At 39.8% G+C, this 15,717-nt stretch overlaps 11 non-coding genes across 11 annotated transcripts; all 11 read right to left on the minus strand.

Annotated features, from left to right (window-relative positions):
* Positions 1–198: 198 nt before the first annotated feature.
* Positions 199–270, minus strand: TRNAE-CUC (transfer RNA glutamic acid (anticodon CUC)). Its single transcript has one exon. It is a non-coding gene; the product is annotated as a tRNA-Glu (tRNA).
* A 1,815-nt stretch (positions 271–2,085) lies between these two features.
* Positions 2,086–2,157, minus strand: TRNAE-UUC (transfer RNA glutamic acid (anticodon UUC)). The gene has a single exon. It is a non-coding gene; the product is annotated as a tRNA-Glu (tRNA).
* Positions 2,158–2,665: 508 nt separating this feature from the next.
* TRNAE-CUC (transfer RNA glutamic acid (anticodon CUC)) lies at positions 2,666–2,737 on the minus strand. Its single transcript has one exon. It is a non-coding gene; the product is annotated as a tRNA-Glu (tRNA).
* Positions 2,738–4,350: 1,613 nt separating this feature from the next.
* Positions 4,351–4,422, minus strand: TRNAE-UUC (transfer RNA glutamic acid (anticodon UUC)). Its single transcript has one exon. It is a non-coding gene; the product is annotated as a tRNA-Glu (tRNA).
* A 502-nt stretch (positions 4,423–4,924) lies between these two features.
* On the minus strand, positions 4,925–4,996 carry TRNAE-CUC (transfer RNA glutamic acid (anticodon CUC)). Its single transcript has one exon. It is a non-coding gene; the product is annotated as a tRNA-Glu (tRNA).
* Positions 4,997–6,813: 1,817 nt separating this feature from the next.
* Positions 6,814–6,885, minus strand: TRNAE-UUC (transfer RNA glutamic acid (anticodon UUC)). The gene has a single exon. It is a non-coding gene; the product is annotated as a tRNA-Glu (tRNA).
* A 515-nt stretch (positions 6,886–7,400) lies between these two features.
* TRNAE-UUC (transfer RNA glutamic acid (anticodon UUC)) lies at positions 7,401–7,472 on the minus strand. Its single transcript has one exon. It is a non-coding gene; the product is annotated as a tRNA-Glu (tRNA).
* Positions 7,473–9,879: 2,407 nt separating this feature from the next.
* TRNAE-CUC (transfer RNA glutamic acid (anticodon CUC)) lies at positions 9,880–9,951 on the minus strand. Its single transcript has one exon. It is a non-coding gene; the product is annotated as a tRNA-Glu (tRNA).
* A 1,086-nt stretch (positions 9,952–11,037) lies between these two features.
* Positions 11,038–11,109, minus strand: TRNAE-CUC (transfer RNA glutamic acid (anticodon CUC)). Its single transcript has one exon. It is a non-coding gene; the product is annotated as a tRNA-Glu (tRNA).
* Positions 11,110–12,702: 1,593 nt separating this feature from the next.
* TRNAE-UUC (transfer RNA glutamic acid (anticodon UUC)) lies at positions 12,703–12,774 on the minus strand. The gene has a single exon. It is a non-coding gene; the product is annotated as a tRNA-Glu (tRNA).
* A 2,384-nt stretch (positions 12,775–15,158) lies between these two features.
* TRNAE-UUC (transfer RNA glutamic acid (anticodon UUC)) lies at positions 15,159–15,230 on the minus strand. The gene has a single exon. It is a non-coding gene; the product is annotated as a tRNA-Glu (tRNA).
* Between the last annotated feature and the right edge of the window lie 487 nt (positions 15,231–15,717).

A 15,717-nucleotide genomic window follows, 5' to 3' on the forward strand; every position in this document is an offset into this window, starting at 1 on the left:
TTCATATTATCGGGAACACATAAGTAAGGCATATAATCGGATACTTGTGACGTGACATGAACTGAATGTGGAGTATTATATATACACTTGTAATAAGGCAACAAATGCGAGAGACCAATTTATATCTTTTAATTAAATTATCTGTGAGAATGTCATACAATCTGCGATGTTCAACTGACCAGGAATCTAAAACAGGTGTTCCCACACCGGGAATTGAACCCGGGCCTTGGCAGTGAGAGCGCCAAATCCTAACCACTAGACCATATGGGACGTTGACGTATGAAGGCGTTTCCTATTTATCAGGAACACATAAGTAAGGCATATAATCTGATACTTGTGACGTGACATGAACTGAATGTCGAGTACTATATATATTCTCTTGTAATCAAGCCAACAAATACGAGAGGCCAATTTATATCTTTTAATTAAATTGTCTATGAGAATTTTGTACAAGCTGCGATGTTGAACTGACCAGGAATCTAAAACAGATGTTCCCACACCGAGAATTGAACCCGGGCCTTGGCGGTGAAAGCGCCAAATCCTAACCACTAGACAATATGGGACGTTGACGTATGAAGGCGTTTCCTATTTATCGGGAACACATAAGTAAGGCATATAATCTGATACTTGTGACATGACGTGACATGAACTGAATGTCCAGTATTATATATTCTCTTGTAATCAAGCCAACAAATACGAGGGGCCAATTTATATCTTTTAATTAAATTGTCTATGAGAATTTTGTACAAGCTGCGATGTTGAACTGACCAGGAATCTAAAACAGATGTTCCCACACCGGGAACTGAACATATAATCGGATATTAAGGCATATAATCGGATACTTGTGACGTGACATGAACTGAATGTCGAGTATTCTATATTCTCTTGTAATCAAGCCAACAAATACGAGAGGCCAAATTATATATTTTAATTAAATTGTCTATGAGAATTTTGTACAAGCTGCGATGTTCAACTGACCAGGAATCTAAAACAGGTGTTCTCACACCGGGAATTGAACCTGGGCCTTGGCGGTGAAAGCGCCGAATCCTAACCACTAGACCATATGGGACGATGACATTGGAAGGCAATTCCTATTTATCGGGAAAACACAAGTATGGCATGCAATCGGATACTTCTGACATGAACTGCACGTCGTGTATTACATATTCTCTTGTAATAAGGCAACAAATACGAGAGGCCAATTTATATCTTTTAATTAAATTGTCTCTGAGAATTGTATACAAGCTGCGATGTTCGACTGACCAGGAATCTAAAACAGGTGTTCCCACACCTGGAATTGAACCCTGGCCTTGGCGTTGAAAGCGCCAAATGATAACCACTAGATCATATGGGACGTTGACGTATGAAGGCGTTTCCTATTTATCGGGAACACATAAGTAAGGCATATAATCGTATACTTGTGACGTGACGTGACATGAACTGAATGTCTTGAATTATATATATTCCCTTGCAATCAAGCCAACAAATACGAGAGGCCAATTTATATCTTTTAATTAAATTGTCTATGAGAATTTTGTACAAGCTGCGATGTTCAACTGACCAGGAATCTAAAACAGGTGTTCCCACACCGGGAACTGAACATATAATCGGATATTAAGGCATATAATCGGATACTTGTGACGTGACATGAACTGAATGTCGAGTATTATATATTCTCTTCTGATGAGCCAACAAATACGAGAGGCCAATTTATATCTTTTAATTAAATTGTCTATGAGAATTTTGTACAAGCTGCGATGTTCAACTGACCAGGAATATAAAACTGGAGTTTTCACACCGGGAAATGAACCCGGGCCATGGCGGTGAGTGCGCCAAATCCTAACCACTAGATCATATGGGACGTTGACGTATGAAGGCGTTTCCTATTTATCAGGAACACATAAGTAAGGCATATAATCGTATACTTGTGACATGACGTGACATGAACTGAATGTCGAGTATTATATATTCTCTTGTAATCAAGCCAACAAATACGAGGGGCCAATTTATATCTTTTAATTAAATTGTCTATGAGAATTTTGTACAAGCTGCGATGTTGAACTGACCAGGAATCTAAAATAGATGTTCCCACACCGGGAATTGAACCCGGGCCTTGGCGGTGAAAGCGCCAAATCCTAACCACTAGACCATATGGGACGTTGACGTATGAAGGCGTTTCCTATTTATATGGAACACATAAGTAAGGCATATAATCTGATACTTGTGACGTGACATGAACTGAATGTCGAGGATAATATATTCTCTTGTAATCAAGCCAACAAATACGAGAGGCCAACTTATATCTTTTAATTAAATTGTCTATGAGAATGTTGTACAAGCTGCGATGTTCAACTGACCAGGAATATAAAACTGGTGTTCCCACACCGGGAAATGAATCCGGGTCATGGCGGTGAGAGCGCCAAATCCTGACCACTAGACCATATGGGACGTTGTCGTATGAAGGCGTTTCATATTATCGGGAACACATAAGTAAGGCATATAATCGGATACTTGTGACGTGACATGAACTGAATGTGGAGTATTATATATACACTTGTAATAAGGCAACAAATGCGAGAGACCAATTTATATCTTTTAATTAAATTATCTGTGAGAATGTCATACAATCTGCGATGTTCAACTGACCAGGAATCTAAAACAGGTGTTCCCACACCGGGAATTGAACCCGGGCCTTGGCAGTGAGAGCGCCAAATCCTAACCACTAGACCATATGGGACGTTGACGTATGAAGGCGTTTCCTATTTATCAGGAACACATAAGTAAGGCATATAATCTGATACTTGTGACGTGACATGAACTGAATGTCGAGTACTATATATATTCTCTTGTAATCAAGCCAACAAATACGAGAGGCCAATTTATATCTTTTAATTAAATTGTCTATGAGAATTTTGTACAAGCTGCGATGTTGAACTGACCAGAATCTAAAACAGATGTTCCCACACCGAGAATTGAACCCGGGCCTTGGCGGTGAAAGCGCCAAATCCTAACCACTAGACAATATGGGACGTTGACGTATGAAGGCGTTTCCTATTTATCGGGAACACATAAGTAAGGCATATAATCTGATACTTGTGACATGACGTGACATGAACTGAATGTCCAGTATTATATATTCTCTTGTAATCAAGCCAACAAATACGAGGGGCCAATTTATATCTTTTAATTAAATTGTCTATGAGAATTTTGTACAAGCTGCGATGTTGAACTGACCAGGAATCTAAAACAGATGTTCCCACACCGGGAACTGAACATATAATCGGATATTAAGGCATATAATCGGATACTTGTGACGTGACATGAACTGAATGTCGAGTATTCTATATTCTCTTGTGATCGAGCCAACAAATACGAGAGGCCAATTTATATCTTTTAATTAAATTGTCTATGAGAATTTTGTACAAGCTGCAATGTTCAACTGACCAGGAATATAAAACTGGTGTTCCCACACCGGGAAATTAACCCGGGTCATGGCGGTGAGAGCGCCAAATCCTGACCACTAGACTATATGGGACGTTGTCGTATGAAGGCGTTTCCTATTTATCGGGAACACATAAGTAAGGCATATAATCGTATACTTGTGACGTGACGTGACATGAACTGAATGTCGTGAATTATATATATTCTCTTGTAATCAAGCCAACAAATACGAGAGGCCAATTTATATATTTTAATTAAATTGTCTATGAGAATTTTGTACAAGCTGCGATGTTCAACTGACCAGGAATCTAAAACAGGTGTTCTCACACCGGGAATTGAACCTGGGCCTTGGCGGTGAAAGCGCCGAATCCTAACCACTAGACCATATGGGACGATGACATTGGAAGGCAATTCCTATTTATCAGGAACACATAAGTAAGGCATATAATCTGATACTTGTGACGTGACATGAACTGAATGTCGATTACTATATATATTCTCTTGTAATCAAGCCAACAAATACGAGAGGCCAATTTATATCTTTTAATTAAATTGTCTATGAGAATTTTGTACAAGCTGCGATGTTGAACTGACCAGGAATCTAAAACAGATGTTCCCACACCGAGAATTGAACCCGGGCCTTGGCGGTGAAAGCGCCAAATCCTAACCACTAGACAATATGGGACGTTGACGTATGAAGGCGTTTCCTATTTATCGGGAACACATAAGTAAGGCATATAATCTGATACTTGTGACATGACGTGACATGAACTGAATGTCGAGTATTATATATTCTCTTGTAATCAAGCCAACAAATACGAGGGGCCAATTTATATCTTTTAATTAAATTGTCTATGAGAATGTTGTACAAGCTGCGATGTTGAACTGACCAGGAATCTAAAATAGATGTTCCCACACCGGGAATTGAACCCGGGCCTTGGCGGTGAAAGCGCCAAATCCTAACCACTAGACCATATGAGACGTTGACGTATGAAGGCGTTTCCTATTTATATGGAACACATAAGTAAGGCATATAATCTGATACTTGTGACGTGACATGAACTGAATGTCGAGGATAATATATTCTCTTGTAATCAAGCCAACGAGAGGCCAACTTATATCTTTTAATTAAATTGTCTATGAGAATGTTGTACAAGCTGCGATGTTCAACTGACCAGGAATATAAAACTGGTGTTCCCACACCGGGAAATGAATCCGGGTCATGGCGGTGAGAGCGCCAAATCCTGACCACTAGACCATATGGGACGTTGTCGTATGAAGGCGTTTCATATTATCGGGAACACATAAGTAAGGCATATAATCGGATACTTGTGACGTGACATGAACTGAATGTGGAGTATTATATATACACTTGTAATAAGGCAACAAATGCGAGAGACCAATTTATATCTTTTAATTAAATTATCTGTGAGAATGTCATACAATCTGCGATGTTCAACTGACCAGGAATCTAAAACAGGTGTTCCCACACCGGGAATTGAACCCGGGCCTTGGCAGTGAGAGCGCCAAATCCTAACCACTAGACCATATGGGACGTTGACGTATGAAGGCGTTTCCTATTTATCAGGAACACATAAGTAAGGCATATAATCTGATACTTGTGACGTGACATGAACTGAATGTCGAGTACTATATATATTCTCTTGTAATCAAGCCAACAAATACGAGAGGCCAATTTATATCTTTTAATTAAATTGTCTATGAGAATTTTGTACAAGCTGCGATGTTGAACTGACCAGGAATCTAAAACAGATGTTCCCACACCGAGAATTGAACCCGGGCCTTGGCGGTGAAAGCGCCAAATCCTAACCACTAGACAATATGGGACGTTGACGTATGAAGGCGTTTCCTATTTATCGGGAACACATAAGTAAGGCATATAATCTGATACTTGTGACATGACGTGACATGAACTGAATGTCCAGTATTATATATTCTCTTGTAATCAAGCCAACAAATACGAGGGGCCAATTTATATCTTTTAATTAAATTGTCTATGAGAATTTTGTACAAGCTGCGATGTTGAACTGACCAGGAATCTAAAACAGATGTTCCCACACCGGGAACTGAACATATAATCGGATATTAAGGCATATAATCGGATACTTGTGACGTGACATGAACTGAATGTCGAGTATTCTATATTCTCTTGTAATCAAGCCAACAAATACGAGAGGCCAAATTATATATTTTAATTAAATTGTCTATGAGAATTTTGTACAAGCTGCGATGTTCAACTGACCAGGAATCTAAAACAGGTGTTCTCACACCGGGAATTGAACCTGGGCCTTGGCGGTGAAAGCGCCGAATCCTAACCACTAGACCATATGGGACGATGACATTGGAAGGCAATTCCTATTTATCGGGAAAACACAAGTATGGCATGCAATCGGATACTTCTGACATGAACTGCACGTCGTGTATTACATATTCTCTTGTAATAAGGCAACAAATACGAGAGGCCAATTTATATCTTTTAATTAAATTGTCTCTGAGAATTGTATACAAGCTGCGATGTTCGACTGACCAGGAATCTAAAACAGGTGTTCCCACACCTGGAATTGAACCCTGGCCTTGGCGTTGAAAGCGCCAAATGATAACCACTAGATCATATGGGACGTTGACGTATGAAGGCGTTTCCTATTTATCGGGAACACATAAGTAAGGCATATAATCGTATACTTGTGACGTGACGTGACATGAACTGAATGTCTTGAATTATATATATTCCCTTGCAATCAAGCCAACAAATACGAGAGGCCAATTTATATCTTTTAATTAAATTGTCTATGAGAATTTTGTACAAGCTGCGATGTTCAACTGACCAGGAATCTAAAACAGGTGTTCCCACACCGGGAACTGAACATATAATCGGATATTAAGGCATATAATCGGATACTTGTGACGTGACATGAACTGAATGTCGAGTATTATATATTCTCTTCTGATGAGCCAACAAATACGAGAGGCCAATTTATATCTTTTAATTAAATTGTCTATGAGAATTTTGTACAAGCTGCGATGTTCAACTGACCAGGAATATAAAACTGGAGTTTTCACACCGGGAAATGAACCCGGGCCATGGCGGTGAGTGCGCCAAATCCTAACCACTAGATCATATGGGACGTTGACGTATGAAGGCGTTTCCTATTTATCAGGAACACATAAGTAAGGCATATAATCGTATACTTGTGACGTGACGTGACATGAACTGAATGTCGTGAATTATATATATTCTCTTGTAATCAAGCCAACAAATACGAGAGGCCAATTTATATCTTTTAATTAAATTGTCTATGAGAATTTTGTACAAGCTGCGATGTTCAACTGACCAGGAATCTAAAACAGGTGTTCCCACACCGGGAATTGAACCCGGGCCTTGGCGGTGAAAGCGCCAAATCCTAACCACTAGACCATATGGGATGTTGACGTATGAAGGCGTTTCCTATTTATCGGGAACACATAAGTAAGGCATATAATCTGATACTTGTGACGTGACATGAACTGAATGTCGAGCATTATATATTCTCTTGTAATCAAGCCAAGAAATACGAGAGGCCAATTTATATCTTTTAATTAAATTGCCTATGAGAATGTTGTACAAGCTGCGATGTTCAACTGACCAGGAATATAAAACTGGTGTTCTCACACCGGGAAATGAACCCGGGCCATGGCGGTGAGAGCGCCAAATCCTAACCACTAGATCATATGGGACGTTGACGTATGAAGGCGTTTCCTATTTATCGGGAACACATAAGTAAGGCATATAATCTGATACTTGTGACGTGACGTGACATGAACTGAATGTCGAGTATTATATATTCTCTTGTAATCAAGCCAACAAATACGAGAGGCCAATTTATATCTTTTAATTAAATTGTCTATGAGAATTTTGTACAAGCTGCGATGTTGAACTGACCAGGAATCTAAAACAGATGTTCCCACACCGGGAATTGAACCCGGGCCTTGGCGGTGAAAGCGCCAAATCCTAACCACTAGACCATATGGGACGTTGACGTATGAAGGTGTTTCCTATTTATCGGGAACACATAAGTAAGGCATATAATCGAATACTTGTGACGTGACGTGACATGAACTGAATGTCTTGAATTATATATATTCCCTTGCAATCAAGCCAACAAATACGAGAGGCCAATTTATATCTTTTAATTAAATTGTCTATGAGAATTTTGTACAAGCTGCGATGTTCAACTGACCAGGAATATAAAACAGGTGTTCCCACACCGGGAACTGAACATATAATCGGATATTAAGGCATATAATCGGATACTTGTGACGTGACATGAACTGAATGTCGAGTATTCTATATTCTCTTGTGATCGAGCCAACAAATACGAGAGGCCAATTTATATCATTTAATTAAATTGTCTATGAGAATTTTGTACAAGCTGCGATGTTCAACTGACCAGGAATGTAAAACTGGTGTTCCCACACCGAGAATTGAATCCGGGCCTTGGCGGTGAGAGCGCCAAATCCTAACCACTAGACCATATAGGATGTTGACGTATGAAGGCGTTTCCTATTTATCGGGAACACATAAGTAAGGCATTTAATCGGATACTTGTGACGTGACATGAACTGAATGTCGAGTATTCTATATTCTCTTGTGATCGAGCCAACAAATACGAGAGGCCAATTTATATCTTTTAATTAAATTGTCTCTGAGAATTGTATACAAGCTGCGATGTTCGACTGACCAGGAATCTAAAACAGGTGTTCCCACACCTGGAATTGAACCCAGGCCTTGGCGTTGAAAGCGCCAAATGATAACCACTAGATCATATGGGACGTTGACGTATGAAGGCGTTTCCTATTTATCGGGAACACATAAGTAAGGCATATAATCGTATACTTGTGACGTGACGTGATATGAACTGAATGTCTTGAATTATATATATTCCCTTGCAATCAAGCCAACAAATACGAGAGGCCAATTTATATCTTTTAATTAAATTGTCTATGAGAATTTTGTACAAGCTGCGATGTTCAACTGACCAGGAATCTAAAACAGGTGTACCCACACCGGGAACTGAACATATAATCGGATATTAAGGCATATAATCGGATACTTGTGACGTGACATGAACTGAATGTCGAGTATTATATATTCTCTTCTGATGAGCCAACAAATACGAGAGGCCAATTTATATCTTTTAATTAAATTGTCTATGAGAATTTTGTACAAGCTGCGATGTTCAACTGACCAGGAATATAAAACTGGTGTTCCCACACCGAGAATTGAATCCGGGCCTTGGCGGTGAGAGCGCCAAATCCTAACCACTAGACCATATGGGATGTTGACGTATGAAGGCGTTTCCTATTTATCGGGAACACATAAGTAAGGCATTTAATCGGATACTTGTGACGTGACATGAACTGAATGTCGAGTATTCTATATTCTCTGGTGATCGAGCCAACAAATACGAGAGGCCAATTTATATCTTTTAATTAAATTGTCTATGAGAATTTTGTACAAGCTGCAATGTTCAACTGACCAGGAATATAAAACTAGTGTTCCCACACCGGGAAATGAAGCCGGGTCATGGCGGTGAGAGCGCCAAATCCTGACCACTAGACTATATGGGACGTTGTCGTATGAAGGCGTTTCCTATTTATCGGGAACACATAAGTAAGGCATATAATCGGATACTTATGACGTGACATGAACTGAATGTCGTGAATTATATATATTCTCTTGTAATCAAGCCAACAAATACGAGAGGTCAATTTATATCTTTTAATTAAATTGCCTATGAGAATGTTGTACCAGCTGCGATATTCAACTGACCAGGAATCTAAAACAGGTGTTCTCACACCGGGAAATGAACCCGGGTCATGGCGGTGAGAGCGCAAAATCATGACCACTAGACCATATGGGACGTTGTCGTCTGAAGGCGTTTCCTATTTATCGGGAACACATAAGTAAGGCATATAATCTGATACTTGTGACGTGACATGAACTGAATGTCGAGTATTATATATTGTCTTGTAATCAATCCAACAAATATGAGAGGCCAATTTATATCTTTTAATTAAATTGTCTATGGGAATGTTGTACAAGCTGCAATGTTCAACTGACCAGGAATATAAAACTGGTGTTCTCACACCGGGAAATGAACCCGGGCCATGGCGGTGAGAGGGCCAAATCCTAACCACTATATCATATGGGACGTTGACGTATGAAGGTGTTTCCTATTTATCGGGAACACATAAGTAAGGCATATAATCGATTACTTGTGACGTGACGTGACATGAACTGAATGTCGTGAATTATATATATTCTCTTGTAATCAAGCCAACATATACGAGAGGCCAATTTATATCATTTAATTAAATTGTCTCTGAGAATTTTGTACAAGCTGCGATGTTCAACTGACCAGGAATCTAAAACAGGTGTTCCCACACCGGGAATTGAACCCGGGCCTTGGCGGTGAGAGCGCCAAATCCTAACCACTAGACCATATGGGACGATGACATTTGAAGGCGTTTCCTATTTATCGGGAAAACACAAGTATGGCATGCAATCGGATACTTGTGATGTGACATGAACTGAATGTCGAGTATTCTATATTCCCTTGTGATCGAGCCAACAAATACGAGAGGCCAATTTATATCATTTAATTAAATTTTCTATGAGAATGTTGTACAAGCTGCGATGTTCAACTGACCAGGAATATAAAACTGGTGTTCCCACACCGGGAATTGAACCCGGACCTTCGCGGTGAAAGCGCCAAATCCTAACCACTAGACCATATGGGACGTTGACGAATGAAGGCGTTTCCTATTTATCGGGAACACATAAGTAAGGCATATAATCTGATACTTGTGACGTGACATGAACTGAATGTCGAGTATTATATATTCTCTTATAATCAAGCCAACAAATACGAGAGGCCAATTTATATCTTTTAATTAAATTGTCTATGGTAATTTTGTACAAGCTGCGATGTTCAACTGACCAGGAATCTAAAACAGATGTTCCCACACCGGGAATTGAACCCAGGCCTTGGCGGTGAAAGCGCCAAATTCTAACCACTAGACCATATGGGACGTTGACGTATGAAGGCGTTTCCTATTTATCGGGAACACATAAGTAAGGCATATAATCTGATACTTGTGACGTGACATGAACTGAATGTCGAGGATAATATATTCTCTTGTACTCAAGCCAACAAATACGAGAGGCCAATTTATATCTTTTAATTAAATTGTCTATGAGAATGTTGTACAAGCTGCGATGTTCAACTGACCAGGAATCTAAAACAGGTGTTCCCACACCGGGAATTGAACCCGGGCCTTCGCGGTGAAAGCGCCGAATCCTAACCACTAGACCATTTGGGACGATGACATTGGAAGGCGATTCCTATTTATCGGGAAAACACAAGTATGGCATGCAATCGGATACTTCTGACATGAACTGCACGTCGTGTATTACATATTCTCTTGTAATAAGGCAACAAATACGAGAGGCCAATTTATATATTTTAATTAAATTGTCTCTGAGAATTGTATACAAGCTGCGATGTTCAACTGACCAGGAACATAAAACTGGTGTTCCCACACCGGGAATTGAACCCGGGCCTCGGCGGTGAGAGCGCCAAATCCTAACCACTAGACCATATGGGATGTTGACGTATGAAGGCATTTCCTATTTATCGGGAAAACACAAGTATGGCATGCAATCGGCTACTTCTGACATGAACTGCACGTCGTGTATTATATATTCTCTTCTGATGAGACAACAAATACGAGAGGCCAATTTATATTTTTTAATTAAATTGTCTCTGAGAATTTTGTAAAGCTGCGATGTTCAACTGACCAGGAATCTAAAACAGGTGTTCCCACACCGAGAATTTAACCCGGGCCTTGGCGGTGAGAGCGCCAAATCCTAACCACTAGACCATATAGGATGTTGACGTATGAAGGCGTTTCCTATTTATCGGGAACACATAAGTAAGGCATTTAATCGGATACTTGTGACGTGACATGAACTGAATGTCGAGTATTCTATATTCTCTTGTGATCGAGCCAACAAATACGAGAGGCCAATTTATATCTTTTAATTAAATTGTCTATGAGAATTTTGTACAAGCTGCAATGTTCAACTGACCAGGAATATAAAACTGGTGTTCCCACACCGGGAAATGAACCCGGGTCATGGCGGTGAGAGCGCCAAATCCTGAACACTAGACTATATGGGACGTTGTCGTATGAAGGCGTTTCCTATTTATCGGGAACACATAAGTAAGGCATATAATCGTATACTTGTGACGTGACGTGACATGAACTGAATGTCGTGAATTATATATATTCTCTTGTAATCAAGCCAACAAATACGAGAGGCCAATTTATATCTTTTAATTAAATTGTCTATGAGAATTTTGTACAAGCTGCGATGTTCAACTGACCAGGAATCTAAAACAGGTGTTCTTACACCGGGAATTGAACCTGGACCTTGGCGGTGAAAGCGCCGAATCCTAACCACTAGACCATATGGGACGATGACATTGGAAGGCGATTCCTATTTATCGGGAAAACACAAGTATGGCATGCAATCGGATACTTCTGACATGAACTGCACGTCGTGTATTACATATTCTCTTGTAATAAGGCAACAAATACGAGAGGCCAATTTATATCTTTTAATTAAATTGTCTCTGAGAATTGTATACAAGCTGCGATGTTCGACTGACCAGGAATCTAAAACAGGTGTTCCCACACCTGGAATTGAACCCAGGCCTTGGCGTTGAAAGCGCCAAATGATAACCACTGGATCATATGGGACGTTGACGTATGAAGGCGTTTCCTATTTATCGGGAACACATAAGTAAGGCATATAATCGTATACTTGTGACGTGACGTGATATGAACTGAATGTCTTGAATTATATATATTCCCTTGCAATCAAGCCAACAAATACGAGAGGCCAATTTATATCTTTTAATTAAATTGTCTATGAGAATTTTGTACAAGCTGCGATGTTCAACTGACCAGGAATCTAAAACAGGTGTTCCCACACCGGGAACTGAACATATAATCGGATATTAAGGCATATAATCGGATACTTGTGACGTGACATGAACTGAATGTCGAGTATTATATATTCTCTTCTGATGAGCCAACAAATACGAGAGGCCAATTTATATCTTTTAATTAAATTGTCTATGAGAATTTTGTACAAGCTGCGATGTTCAACTGACCAGGAATATAAAATTAGTGTTCCCACACCGGGAATTGAACCCAGGCCTTGGCGGTGAAAGCGCCAAATCCTAACCACTAGACCATATGGGACGTTGACGTATGAAGGCGTTTCCTATTTATCGGGAACACATAAGTAAGGCATATAATCTGATACTTGTGACGTGACATGAACTGAATGTCGAGGATAATATATTCTCTTGTACTCAAGCCAAGAAATACGAGAGGCCAATTTATATCTTTTAATTAAATTGTCTATGAGAATGTTGTACAAGCTGCGATGTTCAACTGACCAGGAATCTAAAACAGGTGTTCCCACACAGGGAATTGAACCCGGGCCTTCGCGGTGAAAGCGCCGAATCCTAACCACTAGACCATATGGGACGATGACATTGGAAGGCTATTCCTATTTATCGGGAAAACACAAGTATGGCATGCAATCGGATACTTCTGACATGAACTGCACGTCGTGTATTACATATTCTCTTGTAATAAGGCAACAAATACGAAAGGCCAATTTATATTTTTTAATTAAATTGTCTCTGAGAATTTTGTAAAGCTGCGATGTTCAACTGACCAGGAATCTAAAACAGGTGTTCCCACACCTGGAATTTAACCCGGGCCTTGGCGGTGAGAGCGCCAAATCCTAACCACTAGACCATATGGGACGATGACATTTGAAGGCGTTTCCTATTTATCGGGAAAACACAAGTATGGCATGCAATCGGATACTTCTGACATGAACTGCACGTCGTGTATTACATATTCTCTTGTAATCAAGCCAACAAATACGAAAGGCCAATTTATATCTTTTAATTAAATTGTCTATGAGAATTGTGTACAAGCTGCGATGTTCAACTGACCAGGAATATAAAACTGGTGTTCTCACACCGGGAAATGCACCCGGGCCATGGCGGTGAGAGCGCCAAATCCTAACCACTAGATGATATGGGACGTTGACGTATAAAGGCGTTTCCTATTTATCGGGAACACATAAGTAAGGCATATAATCTGATACTTGTGACGTGACATGAACTGAATGTCGAGTATTATATATTCTCTTGTAATCAAGCCAACAAATACGAGAGGCCAATTTATATCTTTTAATTAAATTGTCTATGATAATTTTGTACAAGCTGCGATGTTCAACTGACCAGGAATATAAAACTGGTGTTCTCACACCGGGAAATGAACCCGGGCCATGGCGGTGAGAGCGCCAAATCCTAACCACTAGATCATATGGGACGTTGACGTATGAAGGCGTTTCCTATTTATCGGGAACACATAAGTAAGGCATATAATCTGATACTTGTGACGTGACATGAACTGAATGTCGAGTATTATATATTCTTTTGTGATCGAGCCAACAAATACGAGAGGCCAATTTATAACGAATGAAGGCGTTTCCTATTTATCGGGAACACATAAGTAAGGCATATAATCTGATACTTGTGACGTGACATGAACTGAATGTCGAGTATTATATATTCTCTTGTAATCAAGCCAACAAATACTTGAGGCCAATTTATATCTTTTAATTAAATTGTCTATGGTAATTTTGTACAAGCTGCGATGTTCAACTGACCAGGAATATAAAACTGGTGTTCTCACACCGGGAAATGAACCCGGGCCATGGCGGTGAGAGCGCCAAATCCTAACCACTAGATCATATGGGACGTTGACGTATGAAGGCGTTTCCTATTTATCGGGAACACATAAGTAAGGCATATAATCTGATACTTGTGACATGACATGAACTGAATGTCGAGTATTATATATTCTCTTGTGATCGAGCCAACAAATACGAGAGGCCAATTTATAACTTTTAATTAAATTGTCTATGAGAATTTTGTACAAGCTGCGATGTTCAACTGACCAGGAATCTAAAACAGGTGTTCCCACACCGGGAATTGAACACGGGCCTTGGCGGTGAAAGCGCCAAATCCTAACCACTAGACCATATGGGACGTTGACGTATGAAGGCGTTTCCTATTTATCGGGAACACATAAGTAAGGCATATAATCTGATACTTGTGACGTGACATGAACTGAATGTCGAGTATTATATATTCTCTTGTAATCAAGCCAACAAATACGAGAGGCCAATTTATATCTTTTAATTAAATTGTCTATGAGAATGTTGTACAAGCTGCGATGTTCAACTGACCAGGAATATAAAACTGGTGTTCTCACACCGGGAAATGAACCCGGGCCATGGCGGTGAGAGCGCCAAATCCTAACCACTAGATCATATGGGACGTTGACGTATGAAGGCGTTTCCTATTTATCGGGAACACATAAGTAAGGCATATAATCTGATACTTGTGACGTGACATGAACTGAATGTCGAGTATTATATATTCTCTTGTAATCAAGCCAACAAATACGAGAGGCCAATTTATATCTTTTAAGTAAATTGTCTATGATAATTTTGTACAAGCTGCGATGTTCAACTGACCAGGAATCTAAAACAGATGTTCCCACACCGGGAATTGAACCCGGGCCTTGGCGGTGAAAGCGCCAAATCCTAACCACTAGACCACATGGGACGTTGACGTATGAAGGCGTTTCCTATTTATCGGGAACACATAAGTAAGGCATATAATCTGATACTTGTGACGTGACATGAACTGAATGTCGAGTATTATATATTCTCTTGTAATCAAGCCAACAAATACGAGAGGCCAATTTATATCTTTTAATTAAATTGTCTATGAGAATGTTGTACAAGCTGCGATGTTCAACTGACCAGGAATATAAAACTGGTGTTCTCACACCGGGAAATGAACCCGGGCCATGGCGGTGAGAGCGCCAAATCCTAACCACTAGATCATATGGGACGTTGACGTATGAAGGCGTTTCCTATTTATCGGGAACACATAAGTAAGGCATATAATCTGATACTTGTGACGTGACATGAACTGAATGTCGAGTATTATATATTCTCTTGTAATCAAGCCAACAAATACGAGAGGCCAATTTATATCTTTTAAGTAAATTGTCTATGATAATTTTGTACAAGCTGCGATGTTCAAC

This window comes from Saccoglossus kowalevskii, chromosome 9 (assembly GCF_978046115.1).
Source record: "Saccoglossus kowalevskii chromosome 9, keSacKowa6.1, whole genome shotgun sequence".
In the NCBI taxonomy this organism is placed as follows: domain Eukaryota; kingdom Metazoa; phylum Hemichordata; class Enteropneusta; family Harrimaniidae; genus Saccoglossus; species Saccoglossus kowalevskii.